The sequence below is a fragment of the Callospermophilus lateralis genome, chromosome 17 (genome assembly GCF_048772815.1).
Source record: "Callospermophilus lateralis isolate mCalLat2 chromosome 17, mCalLat2.hap1, whole genome shotgun sequence".
NCBI classification, from domain to species: Eukaryota; Metazoa; Chordata; class Mammalia; order Rodentia; family Sciuridae; genus Callospermophilus; species Callospermophilus lateralis.
In genome coordinates, this window is record NC_135321.1 from 15,686,780 (window position 1) to 15,712,498 (window position 25,719).

General features: G+C 43.5%; 1 protein-coding gene across 1 annotated transcript in view; it reads left to right on the forward strand.

Moving 5' to 3' along the window:
* Ccbe1 (collagen and calcium binding EGF domains 1) overlaps nt 1-25,719 on the forward strand; it is a 211,127-nt gene that overhangs the window by 152,578 nt on the left and 32,830 nt on the right. The gene's annotated exons all lie outside the window — the stretch shown is intronic.

Genomic DNA, 25,719 nt, shown 5'->3' on the forward strand with positions numbered 1-25,719 from the left:
CATGTGACCTTATATCATCTTTGGAGATTGCTGAACATGCCTAAGTTTTAAAAATAAATACCAGGGCTGGCCGGCTTCTCAGCTTTGCAAACACAAAAAGAAGAGTGTGTTTGTGAACGTGGCCTCGGTTACTATAATTCTGTGCATCAGATGAGCTAGAATTGGGAGAGTCAGAAATTGGAATTGGAGATTTATTGATAATCACTGAAAAACCTAAAGAACTGTGGCCAGAGTAGCTTAAAATGTACCTGCTAAAACTGACTTGTCCCTGATGTTTTAGTGATTGAAACCAAAGGCATTCACTGTTGTGGAGAGGGTGCTCTGGAGCAAGGAGTGAATGTTTGTTCTTTAAAGTCAGCAGATGCCACTTAGATTAGGGTTGCAGCCTTTTAAAAAAAAAAAAAAAAAAAAGTTTAAGGGGGAATAAGAGAAGAGGAAAACATGTCCGAATTCCCCCTGGGAAGCTTGTATTCCATAGAAAACAAAGCCCCAGCCAGCAGCTACCCTTGCATACACAGTCAGCTCCAGCCTCAGGGACTGAGCCAGCTGAAAATGTCCGTGGCTTTCCCAGCCACCCTATCCCATGTGGTTCCCGGTGTTGGCAGCATGGAAACCTGAGCTGCAGGGAAACAAAGAGGTGGATCAAAGCAGAGATGAGCGCCCTCAAGTCTGCTGCTCTCTTGAGGGGGCCATGTGTTGACAAAGGACCCCATCTTGGAGTGCCCAAGAGTCTAGGCACAATCAGCTCATGTTAAGTGCCACTGTGAACCGGACTGTCGGCAGCAGTCGGCTAGGTTCAGTAAAATGTGGAGGCTCCACATCTATGGGCCTCAGTTCCCTCTCTGCTGCAGGGAGCATGTCTGTTTGCAGTTAGGTTTTTGAACACAGTGTTGCTGTGAAAGAGAATTGGCCTGTCCTTCAAAGAGCCCGTGAACTAATCTTACAAATTAGAGATAGGCAAGTGGTATGGTGTGTGCATGCTTATTAGAAAGGCGCGTGAAGCATGGCTTGTATAAGAGGGTGATAACGCTGTTTTTGTTACTGTGTCACCATGCAAAGATGCCCAACCATGTCCTTGGATTCTTGAGGAAAGAGCTTGAGGGTAGCTGGTTTCCAGCCCCTGCTCCTACAACCTCTGAAGCAGAAACCTATTATGTCCTCCCTCAGATGGCAGTGTGGGGACTGATGGAAGCATAAAGGAACCATTAAACCCAAAGACAGCAAATACGGTGCCTGTGTGCCTCGCATGAGCAAGAATCACAGGCTGTCATTCGATCTGTTGCCTTAAATACCTATTTTTTCCCATGGTTTCTCTCTGGATCTGCCCTTTGTTCTCATCTTCCTGTGCTTTTTCAATTTACACAGGTCCCACACTAAGGCTGCCCTTGCTGTGGAGTTGCTCAGTTCTTCCCACAACTGGTATTAATCTACTCTATCAAAAGTCCTAAGCAAGCCAGTGTGGCGACAGACATCTGTCATCCCAGCAGCTTGGGAGACTGAGGCAGGAGGATTGTAAGTTTAAAACTAGCCTCAGCAACTTAGCAAGGCCCTAGGCAACTTGGTGAGACCCTGTGTCTGAATAAAATACAAAAAAGGCTGGGAATGTGACTCAGTGGTAAGTGTCCCCCAGTTCAATACGTGGTACCAAAAAACTCCTAAGCAAATTTAATCGGCTCAGCCCAGCTATGGTTGGCTCCCTTAGGCAAGGATCCTCTAATGGGAGGGATTCTAAACTGGGATGCACTGGGCAGAGGTGGTGCTTTCAGGCTACAAAAAGGGTCAAATTCCCTTGAATTTAATACTTACCATTTGGCTTGACTGTCATCAATTCTAAGACAGTTGCATTTTTGATCTCTGAAATGGGGATGCATCTTTGCATCTGTTAGCAGGCAGCAGAGAGCTACAGGTGCCACTGCCTGTAGGTACACAGTGAATACACCATCATCAAAACTTGCATCAGGACTTCAGCTAGTTGGAAACCCCGAAAACCAAGCATGGGTCATGGGCTAATCCCATATCCTCAGCATTCCCGAGCAGGGGCCATAGGCAGGCTCTAGTGTTCCTACAGCCACTTCCATGACCTAATTCTTCAGGGATTCTTAAAATGCCATCATTGCCAGGGCTCCCAATAGGATGAAGGGTATGTTTTGTGGTGTGGCAGAGTTGCCAAGACAAAGTTGAGATTCAGAAGAGTTAGGTGCCATGTATGAAAGTGTTTGGGACTCTTCTCCAAGCTCTTTTGTTGTTATATGTATACATGCCTGCGATACGTTGTCTAATTAGGATCTAGAACTACTTGAGTAAATACAAAAGAGCTTTAGCAATAATGAAGCATTAATTGGCAACTTTAAATTTTTTTTTTTTACTCAGACTAAAGGATCATCCCACAACTAATAACTGTCTCAGTCAATGAAATATGGTGACATCAACGGAGGTAGCAGAGTTCCGAACCTTAAAGATGGTTAAATCTTAATAAATGCATCACTTCGCTCTCTCCCTCAGAATTCATGCCCACAGACATGGCAGACAATCCCGTGATTCTCTACCAATCCACATGGCAGCAATAGTGGTCATACAGAATAGACACTGGAGTATACTTGTTCTTCACAAAGACATCACAATGTAGGGAGCACCTGGATTCTGTCGTGACAATGGTTCATGTTCAGTTTTGAACTCTCAGGGTCACTGTGGCTTGGTGTTCAGATTCTCTGGCTTTTATCTGGATTCCCACCCATGACCGCCCCGCGCCCCCACCAGGGTTCTTGGGTAACAAAGGGCACCCTCACTCCGTTCTCCAGCCTTCCCTTAAGCCACCTTACTCCATCCCTTTGAAAACATTTTGGGTCATTTCAACAACTATTTGACTTCTCCCTCAGCTCATTAATAATGACATTCACTAAATCGGCTCATTTAAAAATATCTTTCAGAGAGAAGAGGGCATCTGAATTTCAGGAAGGTCAGCAAAGAGCACACATGAGATAATTATTTTCTAATTCCCTCCTGTATGAAAATGGCTTATGTCCACTAGGCCCTGAAGTTTCTCTTTCATGCGGTGTACCACTGCAAACTTGAGAAATGTGTGAGATTCAAAATGGGTCCAAAATCTCATTGTTTCAATGTGTGCCCATGAGGAGTTCTGGTTAAGGACCAAATTCTTTGTTTTTCTTTTTGTGTCCCCTGGTATTAATTACATTCAAAATAAAATGGTGACATTCTTTTAGTTTTCATCATGCATCTAGGAGTGCACAATGAGAATGGAAACAAATTATTTCTGGAATTTTATTAATTATAAAATTATAAAATTTTATTTCTGGAATTTATAATTTAATGGAATTAAATTATTCCTATAAATTATATATATTCCTGACAATTAGGAGTTCGGTTTATGTTGATAGCAATTGATGTGTAGATGGTATCTAAAAATTTTGATCAAATGGATTGCTATCAATTACAGCTACTGCATAGATGGAAATGAGTGAAAGATTAAGTGCATCTTAATAGAGATAACTTGTACAATAACTTTTTCTTTAAATGTGCTGCTGGGGATTGAACCCAGGGCCTTGTGCATGTGAGACAAGCACTCTACCAACTGAACTATATCACCAGCTCTGCACATTAGCTTTTGATTTTGACATTAAGCAATGCCCAAGAGGCAGTGAACCATGTTGATGAACATGGAAATAATGACAGCCACTCTTCCTGTGGCCAGAGAGTCTGACAACTTCACTTAGCATTATCTTCTCTAACGCCATCCATTTACCTGCAGATGCCATGATTTTGTTTTTCTACTGCTGAGTAATATTCCATTATATATATATGCCACATTCTTAATCCATTCATTCACTGAAGGGCATCTAGGTTGGCTCCACAGTTTAGCTATTGTGAATTGTGCTGCTATAAACATTGTTGTGGCTGTGTCCCTGTCATAGGCTCTTAAGTCTTTTGGGTGTAGATCGAGGAGAGGAATAGCTGAGTCAAATGGTGGTTCCATTCCCAGATTTCCAAGGAATCTCCATACTGCTTTCCATATTGACTGCACCAATTTGCAGTCCCACCAGCAGTGTATGAGTGTGCCTTTTCCCCCCACAGAGACCAGGGTGGCACAGAAGCCTGCCCTCAGCAAGGTGGTCCTCACCACCTACTGGGCCATAGCCAACCTATGTCCCAGTAGGTGGTCTAAGTAGAATAGTCAAGAAATGATCCTTGGAAGCCAGGGGCTGGATCCTGGCTTTTATGAAGGAGGGCGTGAGGCAGGATGGGTCATGGAAGAAATGGAACATGAAGAAGGCCTTGGCCGTGGCCAAGGTGGATTTGCTGGAGACTAAGAGCCTGAGTTCCAGTGTAGAGTGTGTGCCATCATTTGGTCACAGATGGATGTGGCCTAGGTGCAAGGACAGTTGTAGAAATGGAAAGAAACAGGTGGGAAGAATCGCATTAAAATTGACAGGTCTTGACATCAGGAAGAAGTGAATGAATTTGAGGGTTTAAGTCTTAAAATGGTTTAGAGAAATTGGATGAGAAATTCTGAAGTAAATGTTGGTTTTGGAAGAAAACACAGGGTTGCTTTTCAGATGTTTTGACTTTGAACAGTTTATGAGGTCCCTTGGTGAAGATTTCCTGGGGTCATTGGAAAATGGGGCTCAGACTGGAGTGAGGTTGGGCTGAGGATGCAGTTGTGGGAATGAGCAGTTACAAGAAAGGCCCTGATGAGGGCCACCGTGGGGACAGATGAGCAGTGGGCTGAAGAGAGGCTTGAGCTAAGAAAACCTCACCAAAGACGACTGGAGAAGAGGGCAGGGTGGGGAGAAAGACCAATTAGGTCCTCAACATTGTTTTTCAGGGAGAGTAATAATCGCCTTACAGGAAGCAAAGGTTTAGGTTGATACTCCTCAGCTGTCATCCCAGAGACTGTGGTTGTGAATTTGATCTTTTGTCTGCACCTCCAGGTGTTATCTTCCACTCTTAACTCCTGCTCTCATCCAAGGAGGCTGCCTATGCACACAGGCACATAGGCCTCCTTTGCCCCATGGCTCCCTTCTTTCAATGCCATGTCCTTGTTGTTGTTGTTGTTGTTGTTGTTGTAGATGGGCACAATCTTTATAATCTTTATGTGATGCTGAAGGTCGAACCCAGCACCTCGCACTTCCTAGGCAGGCGCTCTACCACTGAGCCACAACGCCAGCCAAGGCCATGTCTTTTGAAGGTCATTGCTCCTCCCAAAGTGATACCTTTTCTCCTGCTGGGCGTGGCTGCCTCTTCCTCTGTTCCTTTAGGAAGTAGGACGGTATTTTAGTTTCCTTGGGCTGCCATGATGAAGGACAAGGGGTATCTTAAAACAACAGAAATTACTTCTTTCACTGTTCCGGAATTCAGAAGTCTGAAATCCAGGTGTTACCAGGGTTGGCTCCTTTGGAAACCTTGAAAGAGGAACTGTCCCTCCTCTATTTGCTGGTGGTTATGATACTCCTTAGTATTCCTCGTGGGTGCTTTATACTGCCTCTGCCTCCGCCTGCGCCTGCATGTGTCCACCTTCTCTGGGTCCTTTGTGGTCATTAGATTGAGGGCCCACCCTAGTCTAGCATTGATCTTAATCCTTATTTCCATCTGCATGGACCCCTGTTCTGAGGTTCCTAGGTAGATGAGAAGGGGGGGGGGTGTACTATTAACCCCCTCAGCTCTACTGTGCCCTTGGCCCCAAGTTCCTGTACTTGCTGTCCTCATTTCCCTGCCCCCACCCCCGTTTTGATTTCAGTCCTTGTGTTAATAAACCTTCCTTGTCTCATCCTAATTTCAGTGTGCCCTCCATCTGGAGTTGGTTATGAGTGGTTAACATACTGTCAGTAAAATTTTTTAACCTCGTGTACAAACCTAGATTAGAACTAACTGTTCACATCTCCCTTTTTGGGCTCAGCAGTCAGGAAACCAGCATTCAAGTGTAGATGCTCTCTCCAGCCTAAATTTCTGCTATATTTATCCTTTATTCTGAGTGACTCTTGTTTTGATCTCATTTTAACATGCTTTTGTTATTTTAGAAGAGATGAAATTGGATAACTTAGTAAGAAAAATGCTTGATCTCCAAGTCTCCCTTTCTCTTGCCAAATCAAATCCAAGTATCTATTTTTCACATTATGGGGGATGAACAGTGGCTAATCAAAAGCATCATTCTTGTTCACCCTGGTTGATTATGACTGAGAGAACATGTAAGTAGTGTTTCCTGAGTGTGTACTTCCATGATTCTATACAATCGTGATAACCCAACTTCAGGATAAGGGTTTCACAGCACAATTAATACAGCTCTGGTGTCCGGCCCGGTGATGGGCTTGCATCCCGCTGGGCTGGTGCTTGGTCTTGTGTTTAGTTTGAGGATGCTGTCATGGGGGCCTTGGCAAGATGAGGAACATGAAAGACAAATCCTGTTGTTTCAACCCTTAACAGTTTGAATGTGGCCTTTCTCCTCTTCTCCTTCCATCTCATGAGGGAGCTTTGAAGCATTATCAAGATATCAGGCAATTTTTGTAGAAATCTAGACCTGGAAGACGGTAACCCCAGAGTCTGTCATTTTTGCAATGAGAAGATAAAGGCCCAGAGGGGCGGATCCATCCCGCAGTGCCTGGGATGCCTGCAGGTAACAGCGGTGTGGTTGACACTTTGGTCTCCTGTGGCAGTGTGATTTGTTCTAGGTGACCGTGGCAGAGTCCGAGTGACTACAAAGAGCACGTGCTGTAAAAGTTCGGGGGGGGGGGGGGTGTCACTGGCTGCTTGGCTTAGAGCCAGAAAAATGTCTATGCAATTGTGATAAGATAACGTTGGATCAACCCTGAAAGGTGCGTAGAGGTTAGGTAGGTTCTGGTTCTAATGGATCAGGCAGGAGAATATTCCACACTCCAGCGGGTGGTCATTTAAGAGAATTTGCCACCGAAACTGCCTGTAAATAAATAAATAAATGCAGCTGTCTAGTTAGCACTCCCAAGGCCTACGCTATTTAATTTGCTGGTCAACTTAAGTCATAAGCTTTTCATTTAAACAGGAGAGGACAGTAGTAATCAACCAGAACACTCAATTTAAAAAAAAAAAAATAGTACTTGGGGATAAGAAACAAAAGGGTGCATTCTAGGATCAGATACTACTGATAATAATGGCGAAGTTTTACTGAGGAAAATAGTTTTGAGTGGAATAAGTCTAGACTACCCTACTAAGAGCATGTGCATAGCTCACATCTAACTTAAACTGAGTTTTTTGGATTCATTCCAGAGCTGCATCAAATGTATCAAACTCCAGTATGGGAATTTATAAAGACTGACACTGAGACCCCATGTGAGTATATTCGGCTGTCAGAAATTCAGTGATCTTTGATGGTTTTCTTCCACCTTTGAGGTTTTCTGTTCAGTGAGTGAATTGGCTGAGTAACATGGTTAGCGCTGAACCTTCTGAGGGAATTAGAGATGAGCAAGATGCACCTCTTGCCTTGTAGGAGTTCACGGTCTGGATGGAAGGACAAACATGTCAAAGAGGAGTTGGAGGAGGAGAATATGCTGCAGGGGGCAGGCGTCTCTGGGCTGAGCCCACAGGTGGAGCCGAGGCTCTTCCTAGAGAACTTAGATATTTGCTGTGTGACTGATCAGTTGGAAACAGTAGGGAAGACCCGGCAAGAGCGTAGTGGGGCCACTTGTGCTTGGCAAAGGATTTGAACTTGATTTGCAGGGAGTGGGAGCCAAGAGGTTATACTACGTGAGGTGATAAGAAATTTTTTTAAAAATTTGCACTTGATGTAATATAGACAGAGAGGAAAATGAACTAAGAGGGTCTGAAAAGGGTGAGAGATCTTAAGGTCTGTTCAGACCTTAAAGAATGCTGGCAGCAGAGATGGAGAAGGGAGATGGATGTTAGAAACATGTCTGGGGGGCAGTGCTGGAACTCAAGGGGTAGAATAATAGCATAATTGGCAATCTGGGCTTTGGAGTCGGACAGATCTGGGCACAAATTCCAGCCCTGCCACTTACTGGCTCTAGCACCTGGCCAAGTTGCTCTACCTGTCCCAACCTCAGTTTCCTGATTGATGCCTGTCTGTGGTACCGGTTGAGAGCCCTCAGCAGGGTGATTGAGTCTGTAATAACACACTCAATAAATAATAGCTGCTGCCACTGGTATTACACCCAGGTATCCCAACTTCCAGCTGGTGAGCCTCCAAGTTCTATTCCAAGTACCGTTACTGTCAATGACACTTGATGGGGGGTGTGGGGAACTTGACACCTGGGCAGTTCACATTGCTCACTCCTGACCACCAGCTACCTATGTATCTCAGCAGGCTGTGTCACGTCCACATCACAGGCTGGCCCTTGAAGGGAACAGGCACAAACCCATCCCCATGGAGGAATAATGGGTCAGGGCACCAGTCTGATGGGACATTGGGAGCCTGTATCTTGTGTGAGAGCCTTTCCTCTCACTGTTTGCTGGTTGTGGCTCAGTGGTCTCGGACCCTTTGCTATGGGATTTGTCATTGACTGGGGACACAGAAGTTAGGTGTCCTTTGATGGGGGAACAGTGCAGAACTGGAAGGGATTCAGCAGGCTTCCTCCCAGCCAGCGAGAGAGGGCTGTTTGGTTTCCGCAGCCTAGCAACTGAGTCGCCTCAGCCAAGGAGCAGGGGCTCTTGCAGCTCCGCTCTGGCACGCCTTTCATTTCTGAAGTGGAATTTATGGCTTTGTCCCTAATGTGCCTTTTTTTTTTTTCTTTTGGAAATTAGATCCACAAAGCCAAGTCATGTAAGCTCGAAAATTCCAAGGGCTTGGGAGTCGGGCTCAAGTTCACTGCTAGACCAGTGTTTAGAGCTGCCCTCTGGCTCACCTTTGTTTAGATAAATAATTGAAAGTGTGCCATTTACAAGGCTGGGGCTCAGAGGCGCACAGAGGAATCTGGCTGAAGGCTCCTTAATTGGAAGCAGCAGATAACCAGCAACACAGCCTGATCCTCCCTTGGGAAGTTAACTGGGGATGCAGAGATTATCATTTTTTTTTTTAATTGTGTTCTTGGGTTGCCCAAATTAAAGGATGGCATGCATGTGACCCTTACCTGACATGAAAAGCAAATGTGCTCCTCTATCCCACTGGGGGATGGTTTAGATCACGAGGTGACAATGCTGCCCTCTGCTCACACTTGGAGAGCCATGACTGGGAGGCCGGGGTGTGCTGAAGGGTGGCATTGAGGGAGGCTGGGGCCTTGCCCTGGAGCACCAGCCAGGTGGAAGAGCAAAACGCTCTAAAATTCCAGAACATTACAGATGGTGTCCTCAATCTTGGTTGCTGTTTTGTGCTGACTCCAGGATCCAGCCCAGAGATGGGCTTGATTGTTCCCTTCCTTGGACCTGGGCATAGGTCTTCTTCGCTTAGTGGATTGCAGCATGCAACCAGGACAGAGACCCACTGATTCTTTTTTCCCCTAAACATCCTGAGGTTGCCACAGGTGGTAAGAATGTGGGTGTTCAGTGCAGTGGAGATCCCTCCCCAGTAGATGAGAATTCAGGGAAGGCTTCCAGGGGGAGAAGGAAATGGAGCAGAACTTCAAAGACAAGAGGGTCAAATGAGAGAGGATGAGCCACACGGCAGCTCAGCAGCAGAGGACTGGAGCATCGCGTCCCTGCCTGGCTCATCGGCTTCTTAGAGTCGTTCATCTCTCCCCTCAAATCTGGCCAGTCACTCACACCAACTGCCCACGGTCCTGAACTCCATCTCAGAGTGAACTGGTCTGTCCTTGTGTTCCCCACTAGAGCGTGGGGATGGAAGGAGAGGTGCTGTCCCCAGGAAGAAGAGGACCCAGCACAGGTTCCCAAGAAGCCCCCTCACCTGGCTGCTCCAGCTGAGCATTCTTGGTGCTTCTGGGCTTAGAGGAAGCTTTGCTAACAAAGGCCCAGGGTGTCACATTCACAGTCTTCTCATTCAGATCTTGTCAATGAGCAACTTTTCTGAGCCAGATGCCTTGCTTTAGACTCCGGGGATGGAAATCCTGGGTCTAAGCCTTCTTCACTTACCATCCGACACTTAAGAACCATTTCTTGGCCTGTGAAGTGTCGATTGTCACAGCGTCCACCTTGTCCATGATTGGAGGATTCCATGGAGCTCGTGCAAAGGGCAGCTGTCTGCCATGTTACTGGGCTCTGAGGCTGCTGTTAGCAAAGCCCTCTACCCTTTCTGTATTTCCCCTGTCACAAGGAAGAGAGATCTGACAGTAGCAGAGACATGGTCCTTTGCAACAAGGGTAGGCCCTTCCTTGGCTGCTTTCTGTGGAAGGGCACCATGGCACAAGGCCAGGTGAACAGGGAGAGAGCAACAAATGTGCCGCTGCAGGTGCCCTTGGGCTGTTTCCACGGGCAGAGCATGCTCATTAGGAAGGTGGGGTGGGGACTTAACAAAATACCACTGACAGTCTGTTAGAAAGAGGCTGTCATTTCTGGGTCTCTACCTGCTGAAGGTTTCCAGATGCCCAGGGGACCGAGACCGCCTGGAGTCCGCACACCCTTCAGCAGGAGGAGAGCAATGAGCTAAAGGGAAGTGCTGGCCTGGCCTTTGGTCTAAAAACCTTGTTCCCACTGCTGTGAGGGCTTCTCCTACAGGGGAATACAGACAGGGTGGTGTGGTCTTGCCAACAGAGGCTTCCGGTACTGAGCCACAGGGTGGGAAATGGCCACTTCAGGGGGTCTGCTAGGATCTGTAGAAAACATTCTGCTTTGGGTCCAAGTTGTTAGTATAAAGGTCACTGGCACAATTATGCAGTAGGACCAGGTTCTAATGTCCTGTATAAAACTGTGCCATTTAGAAAGAGTGGACCATGACTTAGTGTACACCCCCTTCTCCATGCTTGCCCAGAGCCCACCTAGGTTTTAATCCCTGGGAAGGGCCTAGCCCCAATATGGGAAGTCCTTAGGGCAATTGTGACTTCCTTGGGAGGCTCTGCTGATCCACACCTGAACTCCCACCACTGTGCATACACATACTTCAGACCAGGGAGACCTCAGAATCTCCCTAGCGAGGAAGTGGTACCTTAGAACCAGAGAACCACTGCTCTGTCTAGAGAAGACAGCACCCACCTAGACATCAGAAAGCGCTCCCTCTTCCCTTCCCCACTTAGCTGTCACTCCTACCACAACATTCAAGATTATTACAGCGCCTGACATTCCATGTCAGTTATTTCTCTTAGTTGGAAGCCATTATCTTAAAGTGGATGCCCTAAAATTGGTATCTTAGGTACCAATTTCTCCTTGTAGATTCTGGCGTGACAGTGTTCTAGAATTTAGTGATGGAATGCTCTAGTCACTTGATTTTTTTCCAGCAATGCTTAGGATGATGAATGATGCCGAATCTATGCCAAGTCTTCAAGGTTACATATATCATTTAATCACATGGATCTGTTTGCTCTTTATCTTAAATGCCTGTACTTGGGATGGGGAAGAAAATTCACACTCTCCAAATTCCAAGAGCCACTTGGCCTTGGAGTACAGGCGAGGACCACAGGAGAAAGCATTTTGAAGATCTGGGGGAGGTGAGTCAATTAATAATGTAACAGGAGTGATTACTACAGGAGACAAATGCATCTATCAGCCTTATCACTTATTCTAATGGACCCTCTAGGAGGAATTTTGGGGGGAGAGGAGTGGACCCTGGGGAAAGCAAAACAGAAGACCAACAGCAACAAGGCAGTGCCAATGGATTGTGCACTAAACTTGGCAAAGACACTAGGACTTCCATGTTTAAAGCAAGCTTGCATTTACAGAATTCATTTTCTGGCTCTTCTGCTTGCTTGGTTGTGCCTGGTACAAATGGTTTCTTGTTTTAAACTTACACTCCAATTCTTTGTCAAGGTTATCTGTAAATAATTCATGAGTGTTGTAAAACACGCGGACATCCAAATGTTGATAGAATCCGAGTCTCGGTACGATTAAAAATGTTGACATTTGAGCCACCTGAATGACTTCTGTCTGCAAAACAGGAATTAGAGCTTTGGATGAAACAAAGCACATTTAGAAACCTACCTGTGCTTGACACTCAAAAACTTTATACACTAATACTTCCAAAAATTAAGTCTTTTCTATGTTACCAGAATAGCTGAAGAATAATAAAATCTTGGTTGTAAAGAATAGAAATACCAGGTGAATCTCAAGGATACAGGGAGTTGTGGTTGTCAGAAAGTGAGGCTCCCCCAGGAATGGCTCCTCCCTCTGTCTCCCCCAGAGTCTCTGCTATCAATGCCTAGTTTCCTAATTCTCATTCAGGGTGTCCACTGGCTCTGTTCTCTCCAGACCGCTTCCCACTGTCAAAGCCTCGGCTACATACCAAGGCTGCTGAGCCTGACCACTGGGCATTTGTTGGTGAGGGCCATGCAGCAGTGTGTGATTGGTCCAATGCCTTGATATGGATTGGGAAAGGAGGCTGGATTAGCTGGGAGATCCCTCTCCCAGTCCTTTTAGCCTGGAGGGGCGGTGCAATACCTCGTGGTACCAAGCCAGGACATCCATACTGCGTGATCATAAGACCATGGGGACAGTTTTATTTAGGAAGATCTGTGGGCCATAAGCACAGTGGCTGATACCGCTGGTCCAAGGGATACTGAGCCACATTATGTTCTAGATAACAAGACACCAATGACCATCACCGTATAACAAGCGAGTAAAGCAGTGTTACGTCTCTTGGCCACGGTGAGGAGCATCTCCTCATTGTTCTCTATATGTCCTCATTGTGCCCTAGTAGGACCATCCAACCCGAGATCCAGATCCCATCTCAGAAGAACTCTCAAGGCTGTGCCCAGCTGGGCCCACTCCATTCTTTGGAGATTGTTAATGAACTGGGTGCTGTTTTTATTTTTAAAGCTCATGTTGATCAACATTACTGATATCCTGTGTTCTCAATGATAGTTCAAGCTCTTTTCACATAATTCTTTGCATTTCCCCAAGGCATATGTCAATGACATGCCCAAGGTCAGCCTTCAGTTGTTGATGCCTCTAGATTGCTGTGTTGTGATCCTTCATTCCTGTACTTCATAGTGCTTCATCATAACTATGCTAAACTTTCATTTAATATATACCTCAACCCTATGATGAGGGACAGTAACGATCACTATTACTCTGTAACTACCGCTTTCCTTCATGGGACATACCCTATACAGCAGGTATTGAACTAAACAGCTCATAAATCTTACTTAATATTTATAGTAACAAAGTAGATATTGGTATTCTACTTAGAAGAAATGGATTATTTTTACATGTAACTTATATCAATGAAAAGAGTGAGTGGCAGAGTCAGATCCTAGTCTTAATATGTGCCTGTCTTTAAAACATTTGCCTGTGACCATGATGCCGTGTGTCACCTCCCCATTCTTGTACTTGTTTATGGTTTTGATTAGTCAGGACCCCTAAACATACAGGCCTACATGATGCATAGCAGGAGTATAAAATGAATGTCCTTGGCTGCCCTGTCCAGCTAAGAAGCTACCAGTCAACCCCTGGGTCCAGTGTCACCAGTAATAGCTTGCCTGGACTGCCTGAGACTCCCATTTCTTCACCAGAAACAGAAGAGTAGATGGTGCCTAAACAGATCAAGTGGAAAGTTTTCAGACCCAGGAGGCTGAAGATGGTAAAAATGATCCGTTTGTCATTGTTTCCTACAAAAAAACATGAGTGTATACCATGTGCCAGGTACTATTTTGAGTCAGTATCTGGCTTCTGGCAATCCTTAATTCCTTTTCTACCCATGATACAGAAAGGAGGAAAGAATGAATGAATGAGAGCCCACAAGAGACCAGGAGAGAGAAAATGAAGAGAGAAAGCCATAAACCTTATTTTTATAAATAGCATCTTGGATAGGTTCTTCGCAAGGAAAGAATTCTAGCCAACTTCAATTCAGGAAAAACAGGCTGAGCATCTGTGATCGTTCATACGCAGGCTAAATGCTCAAGACAACTAAGGCTCAACCCCTGCTCTGTAGCAGCTCATGGTTAACAGACAGGGTTATGTGATACTAGCAGTGTGAGTGTCCTCCCGTAACCTATAAGATATTCTGTGGAAAGTTACCTTTCATCCCAAAGCCCAAAACCATAGTAGTTGTTGTTCAGACTTACTTATTCTAAGACACATGTTAAAATTGCAAAAAAGAAATGGTAATTGACGAGTCTATAACACATTGAATAGAGAGATGGGCAGCCCTCCCTTTAATTAAATTGTTCAGCTGTCAAGGAGCTTAAGTTGTATTGAAAGTGGGTCTGCTTTGCGCTAAGAACATCTGTCTAGTCCTGGCCTTGGAGGACCTTGTCAAATTTAGCCATGTGTTGACCAACAGGTGATTCTGTTTCGGAACCACCACTGGAGTAGATACATCTGGAAATCATTACCAGGTGAGAGTGGCAGGTGGCCAGGGATCAGGGCTGCTGTGTGCTCCCCTGTGCACCTTAGACTATCATAAAAAACCTGTACATTGTCGCAGCTAAAGGTACACCAGAGGTGGCTCTTATGTGTTTATAAAACACTTTCAAGTAACATATCACACCAGCATCTGGAGTGATCAGACTATCTACTTTAAACAATCCTCTCTAATGCTTTTTTTTCCCCCTGAGGACCACCCTGAAAAAGGTACCTATTAATGGGACATTTCATACTGTAACTGTTTTATATAAGATGTACTACTTGCAGCCAGCATTTTTTTTTTAAGTTGGAAGAGACTTTAATGATTTCCCACGTCCAAGGTCTGCCCCGCTTTTTCCCTCCTCCAGGTAGAGGAAACAGACAACGCAGGAATGATTTGCCTAATCTCATAAGTTAGCTTCTTGATGTCACTTCTGACTAGTTCTTTTTCTCTCGCTTCCTGAATGTGTTCAGTTCTTCAGGAGGACATGTTCCCAAGTCTCCTTCTGGGCCCCCGACCTCCTTGGGTGAGAGTGTCAACTGCTCAGCTGTGTCTGCTGCTCTGGAGTCAGTCCCTGCCCACCTCCACCTGCTGCTCGCTCTCGGGCTGCCTAAAGCCCTGAATACGTTAGGCAGATGTTCCAACTGATGGGAGGTCTTCTAGTCATCCCAAAATCTCTGCTCCAAAAATCCAAATTTCACACTCTGCAGACTTAACCTGTGTTAGAAAATGACAGGATCATTCTTCAGGCAGCAATGTTAAAATAACTGTCTCAACTGACTTTTCATTGTTTTCTTCACACCCAGCAGTTAGGAAGTCCTATAGAGTCTCCCTCAAATATTTTTAAAGCCCATTTTTCAAGTCTCACTACCCTGATGGACACACTCTTCATCTCTTAGATGAAACATTTCAGCAGCCTTTTTAACTGACCTGTCTGCAGTCTTTTTTTCTTTTTCCAGCCTCTCCTCTAACCACGTACTATGGTTCTCTGTACCCTCGTAGGAAATAAATTCATGTTTGGGAAATGGACCCTATAAACTGTTGAAGGATATCCTGAATGAGCATGAAGGAAGCTATTGCCCAGGGGAAGCTGAGATCACCCAGCTCAGGCATCACTGTATTGGGACTGGTTCCAGGCTAACTCATGAGCCCTATCTTTTATATCCCCATGAAAGGTAAACACCTCATGGAGCCTGGTGTCTGCTGGGCAGGGGCACCTCCAACACACTACATACTTCTCTGCCCCTGAGTATCAACTCAGTTGCCCTGAGAGATCTCATCGTAGGTCTGCTGGGTTGCTCTTAATGCTCTTTTGTGTTATCCCTAGCTGTGCGAATGTATTTCTCCCACATTGTCATTGAGGATGAGTTGCTAATCTTACTCATCTGTCTCCTATACCACCCAGCTCAGGGCAGAGGTGACCTCTGGAACCCAGCCATCTAGGCTCATGTTTCACCTCAACTCCTTTGGAAAACAAGTCATTTGAGAGAATTAAGCTATGGAAAACGCATAGCAAGTGCTCAATTAGTATTGGTTTAATTAAGTCAATGCTTCAGTTTTTAACCTGAATTAAAATTTTTACTGCATTATTGGCTCATTATTTTAAATTCTGACCTTTATAAATAAAAGATTCTTATCTGCAAATGATTTGGAAATAGATCGTACATTGGATGTTGTATGAGTTTCTCCAGGGACTTAGACATGAACTGATGTCATGTGTATTTCATTCCCTAAGGGTTTTATGCATGTGGGATAGGATGGGTCATATCATGATAATTAACCTATAAAGGAAGACTTCTGATGGGTCCCTGGTCTTTTCAAATTTATCACCAGTGAAACTTTGAGATTTCCTCACTTAATTCTCAAGTGACTGGCCAAAAAAAGGTAACAATTTGAATCAGCAAATCTATTGCCTCTCCTTATACTGAGATCTCTCTGGAAACGCTTCATTTACCTGGTGAAATGCATGAAAAAAGGGACTGAGTGCCAGTGAAACTCTGCCCACTGGGGGGTGAAAGATGGTTTCCCTGTTAAGACAGAGCATCATTCAGCCTTGAACCATTTACAAGGAAATTTCCAGGTATTTACATTCCAAAGATTAACATTTCATCAGGTTCAAAGGCTCCATTCACAGTTGTTGCTGGAGCAAAACAAAGGCCATATCTCCTCTGCTCACCTTTGGCTTCTTAACCTTCTATTTCAGTAGCTTTTCTCTTTAGGAACCAATTCTGGCCATCATTTTAGCTTTGTGTTTTAGGCTCCAATAACTAAACCAAAAATAGCTTATCTCAAGACAGTTTCCCCCACTTTTATATGAAACTGTTGGGTGTCCTGGGTGCTCATGGTGATGGCACAATGCATTGGATTGGGTTCTTTGTATAAGATCTTCCCATCACCAAGGTATTTCCTCACATTGCCTGGGTGGTGTACCACCACCACAGTTACATTCCCCTTTGTGGGAAGTTGAAAAAGAAGGGAGAAGCCATGTACCCTTCCATTTAAGGCACCATCTGAAAGTTGCAGACCTCATGGTCACTTGCATCTTGTTGGCCAGGCCAGTTGTCAAGCTGGAGGTGGTGGGATGAGAGGCTGAGAAATTCTGCTATTCTGGGTTCTTAAGTACCCAGCTGTATCCCGGTTTCCATTTTTGTAGGAAAACGGCTGTCTGTGCCATCGTAGTAACTCGAAAATGCTGTGGATGGTTTGGGTCTTATAGAAGGAAAAGAAAAGGCCATATTTAAAAGCAGGCCTGTGGGTAGTTTGCCTTAGAGCTCTGACTCCATTAGAATTGTTTCCCACCTTGGCAGTCAAAAAAAACTTTATTTTTTCCATTAACTTTTTTCTATTTTCTCATTACAAATGAAAGAGCTTGTAATTCGAGGAAACCAAAATATAGTTGAGCAAGATGAAGGTGCTCAAGGTGTCTAGGGTTTGCCATTTAGGAGTCTTGAGCAGAAGGTCAGAGTTGAAATCCTCAGAAAGGACCTACCCTTTGAGGAAGAGGAGTAAGAAGGCAATGGCTGAGCTTCAGGTAGAATCCACCCAGTGGGAGGATATGGCAGGAAAGAAAGCAGAAACTTTGGGGATTGGGCAGTAACCAGCCTGGTTGAGATGCTATACTAATTGTCAAGCATGATACTACTACTGAAGATACAGTCGGCTTGGTAAAGCTATTGTAGCAGTATTTTTAAAAAATAGCTTTTAGTTGTTGATGGCCCTTTATTTGTATGTGCTGAGAATCGAACCCAGTGCTTGACACATGCTAGGCAAGCACTTTTCCACTGAGCTACAACCCTAGCCCCTATTGTAGCATTATTAAGCATTTGGGCATTACTATAACACTTAAAGGGGAGCCTCAAAATAAAGAAATGTCTAGGACTTTGACATTAGTCCCACAGTTACTGCATGCAGCGAACCAAATTGCTGCCAGGGAGCGGTCTGTGCTGTTCCATGCCCTGCCTTCAGAGAATGACCACAGAGTAAGATTTCCAAGCAGAACTTCCAGAAGTAAGCAACTGTGGGAACTGGTGAGAGCAGAGGTTGGTTGGTTTATATGTGCCTCACAAATGGGAAAACTGTTCAATGAACATTTTCCTGTACAGCGAACCTCTGTTAAACCAGTTAAATGAGGTGGAAAAGTTAATGAACAGACTACTGAATTATGCTGTAATTTCCTAAAGCAGTTTAATGATTGCCACATACTGATTCTCAGTGACTAGGCTGAAAGCAGCTTAGCGGAGACCACCTTGGTCATGGTGACTTCGTGAAGGAGTCGCCTCCCAGTCTTGAGTTGGTTTAGTGGATCCTGGTCAGTGCAGTCCTGCTCAGACCCGTGCTCCTGAATGTTACATTACGCTAAACCAGTTTCCAGAACCAGAAGTTTCTGAAGCCACTGCCAAGCCTGGCATGAGAAAGGTACCAGAAGACTTGAGAAAATGATCCTTGAGTTTTTTCCTTTAGTTCCTTTTATTATAAACCCAATTAATGCTCATTACAGAAAAATTAAGAAAACACAAGAACATCTTTTATATTGCCCATATAGGGAGCACCACTTGACCATATTGTGGTGAATACCTAATCTTATTTTCATACACTTAATGTAAAAATGAATCTCATTCTTCATATGTAAGCATGCATGTAGATAACATTTTTTGCAAAGATAGCTTCGACCCACTCCCACTTCTCAATTTCTTATAGTTAAAAGAATGTTGTATTTCTTAACATTTAAAAAATAATCACCATATCTGAATGGTGGTGGGAGGGGAAAGGCCACCAGCAATCAGGATGATGGTTGCCGAGGTGGACACTCACTTGGGGGAGTGATGGGAGGGGAAAGGGGCTAGGAGACAGCTGGAGTATGTAGCGTTGAGGTTAGTTGTAAAGAGGAAGTGAATCCAAGCCTCTCATCCCTGTACTCTGACCACCCATCTGCTGAGGGCCTTGACTCTGCCTGTGGAGCTCACTGGTATGTGGGAAGATCCCACCGACTGCCGGAAACGGCTCAGAGGGGTGACCAGGTGTGTTCTCAGCCTGGCGGTAGGTAGTTGCATTTTCCTGTGAGCTCCCATGCCAGCTTTCCATAAACGGCTCCTATCAGACACCTTCACCTCGGAGAGGGATGATCTCAGGGAGGGGTGTCTACTAGCCTGAGAGGGCTTTTCTTTAGGCTGAGAACCATCTCTGTGCAGTAGTGACAGGGAGACATGACGCACCTCCCTGAAGTGCTGGTCCCGTGTTGCTGTCGGGGAGGCCTGACTGCCGCTCAGTTAAAGCCATGTCTGACAGCCGTCACCCTGGCAGGCATACTTGCTTCTTGGTCTGCCTGCTCTGCTGCATCATAATGTCCTTGGTATGGGCTGGGGTGGGGACACAGCAGGTAGCTTTTCTGTTGGGCTTGATGTGTGCCAGCCCTTACTAAGATCTTGGTGGGTTGAGCTTGTTGACCCTCACCTGTAGGTTAGGTACTATTGCTATCCCATTCTGCTGATGAGGAAATTGAGGTAGAGCCCACGGAGGAAGGTGGAGAACCTGGATTCAAACCTGGAAGTTCATGTCCAAGGCCCAGGACCCTAACCCCCAGCTCTTCTGAGTATTTGATGAATATCTGTTGGCTGAAAACATTGCTTGCAGTCTTGTTGGAATTTATATCTTCTGGTTGTTTTCCTGCCCCCATCAAAGAGTAATTCTCCCACAAATACTTAAATTTTTCCCTCATAATTCAAATGGCTATGGTTCAGCTGACACCGTGACTAAGGGTTTTAAAGTTTAGAAGAATGACTTCAACTGTGTTGCCTCTTCATTTAATCACATAATGTGTAGCAACATAGATAAAAAAAATTTACCATTCTAATCATTTTAAATGTATAATTCTGTACCACTAAGTACCTTAACATTGTTCTGCAACCATTACCACCATCCAGTTCTAGAACTTTTTCACTTGCCCACACTGAAACTGTAACCTCATTGAACAGAAAGTCCTTGTTCCCTGACCCATCATCCCTGCGGCAGCTGTTCCACCTTGTCTCTGAATGTGACTGTTGTAAGTATTTCATAAGCAGATTCACACGCTGCCCTTTTGCGCCTGGCCTCTTTGAATGAGCACAGTGCCTTCAAGGTCTCCCTGAGGTGCAATCTCTGGCAAGACTTCCTTCCCACATTTTATCTGTTCCCCTGTCAATGGACACTTGGGTTGCTTCATCTTTTGGCTATTATGAATACCTGAGCCCCTGCTTTCAGTTCTTCGGAGAAAGTTGAAATGGAATGACTGGATCATAGGGCGACCATTTCAGTCTTTAGGAACTGCCATACCATTTTCCTCAATTGACCTTAATCATCAGTAACTGTATATACAAGCAGATTAGGCCTAAAATGCCCATTAAGAGCCTTTCCACATTGACCCCAGGACTTGTAATAACAAGTGCACATGGGGATGAATCAATGAGTTTGGGGGGTTGGTTTGGCTTTGAGTTTACCTTGGTGATTCTGAAATGGAATGACTATTACATTTGCCTAGGAAGAATCCTCTTTCTGGTTAAAAGGGTGGACCAAGCACACCCAAATCAGTGAGTTGTTTTATTCACTTCTGTTCTCAGGACTAGTGTAAAAGGAATTGTGGTAGCTCCCACAAAGTTGAGCGAGGTTCAGTGAAGGTTTCAGGAAAGGGAGAAGGTAAAAGGAAGAGAGGAAAGATTGCTCACTGTAAGGCATTTCACAAAGAAATTCAGAACCACTTTTAAATCTTCAGCTCTTTAAAATAATCCCTAAGGGATCATATTCTGTGTGCTTCCTGGCCAAAGTTTCCTATGGACTGTTCTCGGGCACACTTCAGGATGGTAGGAATGGTAAAATAAATCAGGCAAATGGGGTTTTCTCACTTTTAAGTCTCATGCTCGTTAAGGGCTTTCTTGGTTACTCAGTTCTAATCTCTTGCTTTTTTAAAAGCTATTCAGGAGAGCCTGTTGTTGGAATGAAATACTAAATTGAAGGATTTCTTTAACAATATCTGGAAATTCTGTGTGTCTATGCTCTGGCTTGGTGTCCCATAGCCTGGAACTGGGTACAGTTTTCCAAAACAACTTGATTGCATTAGTAGGCAAAGAATGTTTGGCCAATTGCTTGGAACTGGAGAGGGAACTCTGAAGTCCAGCTTTTCATCAGATTTTCAGGTCACCTCACTGACTTCTGGCCTTCACTTTCTTTGCTAGCTGGCTTAGCTTCTTTCTCCATGGTAACCATCTATGGAGGCACCTAGGTTTGAAGTTACTCCTCTCTGCAAAACCACTCCCAACTTTTCATCCATTTGCCACATTCATATATTGTGTTTCAGGGTTAATTTCCTAAATCCGTGGAGCATGCCGTTTGTGAGCTTATTATTATTTGAAGTTAACGAAAGAGCAGGTGGCTTTAAAAAAGTTGCTTTTCTGCCATCTTGAAATCAAAAGTTTCTCTCCTTCCTCTTCCATGGCCCCATTTTGGTTTTGGAACGAGAGAAATGACTGGTATTGAGTAAGAAGTGGAAGAAAGGTTGGTTGTGAGGTGAGAGCAGGCAGAAGAGTTGCTTTTGCTGTCTGCAAAAAGCTGCAGCTAGAACACGATTCTTACCCAAGCCAGGCCCATATTCATCATATTCTCTCTCATCCCTGCAGCATTCCTATAAGACAAATATTATTTATCCATGTTTTATCCACGTGTCTGAAACTCAGCAAATTTAAGAAGCAAGCCTAAGGTCATGCAACTCTAAGGTCATATCCCCAGCTTGTTAAATGTTAGAGACAGAATTATAAAACCAGATTTGCTGGGCCCCAAAACCAGCAAATGGCTTGGCACCAAGAGCTATAAAATTGTCTCCAAAATACAGTTCTCGTTTTTTAAAACAATCTGATACCTAGGTGCATAAGTAGGCAGTTATGTAATGGAATTCAAGGAGAGCTTAGGAAAATTTCTGTTGTGGCAGGAGTTTATCTACTGACTCACTTGGCTTTCGGTCCCTGCTAGTCCTCTAATTCTGTAGGCAGATTAAAAAAAAAAAATCTAGACTCCAGCTCACTATCACACCTTGTGGATGGGCTGTATTTCTGGCTGCCCCCACCTCCCCTTCTTATTTTTTAAACTTCTGACCGTTCTCGGGGGCACCCAAGGGAAGCCTCCCCAGGCTGCCTTAATTACCAGAGTCATCCTTTCTATGTAACAGCCATCTAATCGCAGCCTCCCTTGCCAAGAAATGCGAGAAACATTTGCATTTGGAAAAGCCAGCCCCAACACGTGATGCATGGTAAGAACCACTGCCTCCCAGAGTCCTCATAAGTGTTCCTCATCTTCGTTTGTTTTCCTTGAAGATAAAAATTGCACAGCGGTGTTTGTACTGAGATCTAACAAGTGCCCTGGCTTGCATGACAAGATTTCCTTTTGGCCGTCTCGACTTTGTTATACGTAAATAATGTTGTAAGTCATCCTTGAAACGGTATAACATGAAGCCAGTGTTTATTTTTTAGACTTTCTTGTATTTCATTATTTAAATGGTGATTTATGATTGGATGTTTAACACGCAGAATACTGCGTTCCCAGGAACTCTGAGGAAGGCAGGAGGTTGAACTGCAATCTTGCTCCTCTCTTGAGCAGAGAGCTGGGTCAGTGTGCAATTAAGAGAAAATCCGAAGGGGAAGTTCATTCTTAGCCAGGCAGGTAAATGATATCTGCCCATCCAGAAAGTTCCATTTTCAGACAGAGATCTGTAGCCTTTTAGAATCATGTCAGATCATATCACTATAGTTTAATTTCATAAAAAGCAAATGGCAGGTTGCTTCTGGTACCACCGTGTGGGCAATTTCAAGTCCTCAAAATGCTCAAGAGTCACAGTGCCCAAGTTCAATGTTGGGATGTGGAGAGTGTAAGGGTCGTATCCAGTTGTTATAAACTTTAAAATGCCTTTAAACATCTGACACTGTACCTTAGCTGCAACTTTTAAATAGAAACAGTCAAATATAACCACATGCTTAAATGTGGTGTGAGATTTGAGAATCAAAAACACATGTGTTTCGTGCCTGAATTTTTCGTGGATCACTTGAGTTTCTGACCATCTAGTGCGTTGCTCATCCTCTTGGAGCTTTCTACAGGACAGCCCCAAGTAATACAGTAGGTAATAACTGGCTTTATAGAGCACTCATTATAAATCTAGCAATTTTTGGTTGCTAGGAACTTTTTTTAAAAAAACCATGGAAAACTAGGCTGAGTTTGAGTCCCTTGAATTGTAAAGGTCGATTTGCCACGTCTGTTGCAAATCATCAGCATCATTTATAACCCCCTTGGGCATGTAAGATCATATTTTAGTTGGAGATGTTAGGAAATTATGCCTAAATTCTGGACCTTGCCATATGTCATTAATATCAGTAAGTTAGATGGGTACATATGATGAAGAAAGATTCAGATAAATCTATACTGGAAGATGAGTATAGGCAGGAAAATGTATGGGGGAGGGAAGGGGAACCTTAACTGTTTCACTCAACCGTGTTTTGAGAGCATCCCAAATGCCACTGTTTTCCTTTTGAAAACTCTTCTCTGCTTTTGAAGTCAGATCTCTCCCACAGCTGGGCGGCATGTGGGAAATGCTGCAGAGGGGAATGGAGTGGTGTAGCTGTACCCAATTGGACTGCAAAATTCTCCTGGAAAATGTAATGCTTGTAAATTTCATTTTTCTTAAGATTTATAAATTATGGATTTAATTTTGTATAGTAAGATTAAGTTTCTCCTATGAAAGGTAAGTCACCAGTTGATACAAATTGATTTAATCAATGATTATGCAAATTTGCAAAAGTTTAAAAAAAATAAAAAGTCAGGAAAAATTAGATGTATTAAAAATTCTTAAATAGAAGTCCTAATGTAACCTGGTTGAGCATTCTGACCATTTGTTGAAGGTGAGAACTGGCTTCAATATATCTGCAGATATACCTAATTTCCCAGATGAGTAGTTTGTGCATCTTTCTCCACTACCATATATGTAGTATATTCATTCCAGTGGTCTGTATGCTGCATGCCAACTGCACGCCCAGCTGCTAGACTATATTTAACTGAGCTTCTTTCCCACCTAGACAGTGTGTCCAGACATAAGTGAGACTGACATTGCGATAGCAGTAACCTTGCATCTGACTTCTATTACAAAGAAGTTTTTTTAAATTTAGCTATTATGTCAATTCAAGGTAACTTGGATTGTATTCTTGAGTTTTGAAGATGAATTGAATATGGTAACTCTGCCTCTGTGTGATGTTGGAAGTGGTGAAGGAAAGTTCACATGGACTCCATCTGGGAGAGACGGGAAGGGAAAGTAGCAGGAGCCGTGGAAACGCATAGGGACATTTGCTCCAGTTCCAGTGGAAATGTTGATGTTTTTCAGGTAAAATGTAGAAACTTGTAACCATATAGGTCCGTTTCCCCCTAGTTATGATTTTTTATTGCATCTACATTATAAAGTTTGCATGATATTATAATACTTGATAAAAATTAAGAACAAAAATAATCTTCTACAAATATCCACATATCTACCACTTGTGATGTTCTGCAGTCCTTCCTGTAGCTCATATCCCTCAAGTACAATTTGTTTGGCCTGAAGAACTTTCCTTAGCATTCCTTGTCTTGCAGATCTGGTAATGAATTCTTCGTTTCCTTTTATCTGAAATGTCTAGTTCATCTTCATTCTTAAAGGATATTTTCACTGGATATAAGACTCTGGGTTGACAGGTTTGTCTGTTCAGCACTTAAATGCCATACCACTTTCTTCTGGCTACCAATACTTTCTTTTTTTAACGAGAAGCTCATTGTCATTAAAATTATAATTTCTCTGAATATGATACATAATTCTCTCATCTTCAAAGTTTTGTTTTGAGCAGTATGACCATGATGTCATTAGGGATTTTGTGTGTGTGAGTGTGTGTGAGAATGTGTTTAACCTATTGAGTATCTGCTAAACTTTAATTTGCAAATTTGTCTCAGAAAAAATTTGGGAATTTTTCAGGTTTTTTTTTAAAAGCACTTTGTTCCACTTCATTCACTGCTCTCCTTTTGGAATTCCAAACAACCATATATTGGTTATGGTTATGTTAGACCTCCGATATGGCCCCACATGACCCTGAGTCTCCATTTATAAAATATATCTAAATTTTTTTTTTGCTTGAGGTTGGATCATTTCCATCAATTTGCTTCCAAACTTCCTAGTTCTTTCCTGGATCGTGTCTCCATTTTTCAACCTTATCAGATTTTTCAAAAAAATTTTCAGATACATTTTACAGTTCCAGGAATTCCGTATTCTTTTAATAGTTTCTCTTCTGAGATTTCCTGCTTTTTTAATTCATTATATTTTTATTTATGTCACTGAACATAGTTAATTAGTTTAATAGCTAGTTTAATGTCTGATTATTCCAATATGGTGGGTTTTCTGGGAGTTTGACTCACTGATAGTTTTCCCTTATGAGAAGGTCACATTGCACATGTTGTGGAGACCCTGCATCTTTGTTATCTTGTTCTTGGAGAGGATATTTTTCCTTTATTGTGCAATTTACTTGGTTAGATTAAAAGTGAAATCTCTAGCTCATGATAGGTGGCAGCTCAAGTTGTCATCGTTCTTTTTATAGTGTAAGTACCTTGACATCTCAGTTCATTACTTCATAGCATTCAGAGGGTTGATTTCATGTATTTTGTGTCAGATCCTGTGGTCCTGTTCTGCAATATTTTTCTGTTTAATTTTAAATGACTTAAAAGTATCCTATCTCTATTTTATTGCTTAGTTTTTCCTAGGCATAAGTTCTTTCACTCAAAAACAATAACCAAAAACAATTTTATTCTTAATG